Source organism: Camelina sativa, chromosome 8 (assembly GCF_000633955.1).
Source record: "Camelina sativa cultivar DH55 chromosome 8, Cs, whole genome shotgun sequence".
Classification (NCBI taxonomy): Eukaryota; Viridiplantae; Streptophyta; class Magnoliopsida; order Brassicales; family Brassicaceae; genus Camelina; species Camelina sativa.
In genome coordinates this window covers 3,139,246-3,141,546 of record NC_025692.1, presented here as the reverse complement: position 1 = coordinate 3,141,546, position 2,301 = coordinate 3,139,246, and the positions used below count along the sequence as shown (strand labels likewise).

At 37.0% G+C, this 2,301-nt stretch overlaps 1 pseudogene; it reads left to right on the top strand.

Moving 5' to 3' along the window:
• The window catches only part of LOC104705897, a 5,315-nt pseudogene that overhangs the window by 991 nt on the left and 2,023 nt on the right, over nt 1-2,301 (top strand).

Below are 2,301 nucleotides of genomic sequence, written 5' to 3'. Positions count from 1 at the left end.
AGGTATATGTGTGTTGTCAGCATTGTGATAGAGATGAAAAGACGAAAGCCTTAAGATAGTGTTGGAAAATGAACTGTGTTGATAAGGGTTACTGTTATTGCTCTTAACAAGTCATCTTGGTTAGATGATGCTTACACGTTTACTTCTTAACTGTTTCAGCAAATTCAGAACCCAACAGCCATTATGATTGCGAGGACAGCCGTCGCACAGGATGACATAAGTGGTGATGGTACTACTTCCACTGTCATCTTCATTGGTGAGCTTATGAAACAGTCTGAACGCTGCATCGATGAAGGTAATAAGTCGCTATGTTAGCTGAAATTATGTACCTTATCTTACATTAAATTTGTGAGAGTTCGTTAGTTTTATGCTCCTCTATGCTTGTTCTTATTTTATTACTCAATCTGTGGACCTACAATTTATATTCAACGACGTTGATTTGCCAAGTTTTGTTTATATTGGATGTAGAAATGGTCATAACTGGTGGCAGTATAAACTGGTATCTATTTTTTGTAGCCAAAATCTTAATGAAGGTTTTATAAATGTATCAGGTATGCATCCACGTGTCCTAGTTGATGGTTTCGAGATTGCTAAGAGAGCCACGCTTCAATTTCTTGAGAACTTCAAGACCCCTGTGGTTATGGGTGATGAAGCTGATAAAGAGATCCTAAAAATGGTTGCCAGAACAACACTAAGAACAAAGGTTTTCTTCATTTTTATGATCTATTTTTCTTTTTATTTAATTCTTCTCTTTGCTTTCTAATTTCGATTTACTCTTGTGGCTTGTGTAGTTGTACGAAGGCTTGGCTGATCAACTGACTGACATTGTCGTTAATTCAGTGAGTTAATCGATCTCTATTAGAATCTCAGTAATGCTTTTCACTTTTTTTTCTCTCACACAGATGAGGACTCATCTAAGCACTAAGATTGGGTTTCAAGCGCCTATTTTTGTCGTCTAATTATCTACTTTCCGCATATTTCAGGTTCTCTGCATCCGAAAGCCTGAGGAAGCTATTGATCTGTTTATGGTGGAAATAATGCACATGCGTCACAATTTTGATGTTGACACACGATTGGTATGTCTTGACGTGTGTGGTTTACTGTAAAATAGTTCCCACAAATCATTATAGGTTTATATTTGAAAAATTTGCGAGTACGTAATGAAATATTTTTTTTTCCTGTTATGCTTAAATGCTTTCATAGTATGAAAGATTCATAGTTTAGGACCTGTTTATTGATTCAATCCTGAATTAGGTTGAGGGGCTTGTTCTGGATCATGGTTCAAGACACCCTGACATGAAAAGACGCGCAGAAAACTGCCACATCTTAACTTGCAATGTGTCATTGGAGTATGAGAAGAGGTGTGTAATATAATTCTTTGGTCAATTCAGTGAAGAGAAAATAATAGTATGTATGTTTTTGGTGATGTAGACTAATATTTCTTTATCTATCAGTGAAATTAATGCAGGATTTTTCTACTCTAATGCGGAGCAGAGGGAAGCCATGGTTACCGCAGAGAGGCGATCTGTTGATGAAAGAGTGAAGAAAATAATTGAGCTGAAGAAGAAGGTGGGACTGAGACCATTTCTCCCAACTGTATTTTATAACATCGTAAAAAATAATAATACATGTTTTGTTTCTCATGCAGGTGTGTGGTGATAATGACAACTTTGTTATCATAAATCAAAAGGGTATTGACCCACCATCACTGGATCTTCTTGCTAGAGAAGGGGTAAGCTACTTCTGTATTTTCTTGCTTCGACACCAATTTTATAAATAGCTGACACTGTTTTTATCCGATAAATAGAAACAATAAGAAGAATGCTAAGAAAGAATCTGTTGTTAAGTGAATTGAAATTGATAATAGTGTTCAAAGAGTAGTTCTTCCGTCGATATACAATAATCCATGGAGACGATTGGCAGAAGTGGTTTTGGTTATGGCCTTCTGGGCCACTGACTGAGCTTGTCTCTTCTTTTGTACCTAATTTCTCTTGTATAGAGGCTGTTGAATCTAATTGCCATTCCTTATCTGTCCAGATTGTTGCTCTTAGAAGAGCAAAGAGGAGGAATATGGAACGTTTAGTTTTGGCCTGTGGTGGAGAAGCTGTAAATTCTGTTGACGACTTGACCCCTGAGTCTCTTGGATGGGCTGGACTTGTCTATGAGCACGTTCTTGGGGAGGAAAAGTACACCTTTGTGGAGCAAGTGAGGAATCCTAATTCATGTACCATCCTCATAAAAGGTATTACGCCGACTTCTATGGCTTCATTAAGTTTTGAAGTTTCATATATTCTTTTATTA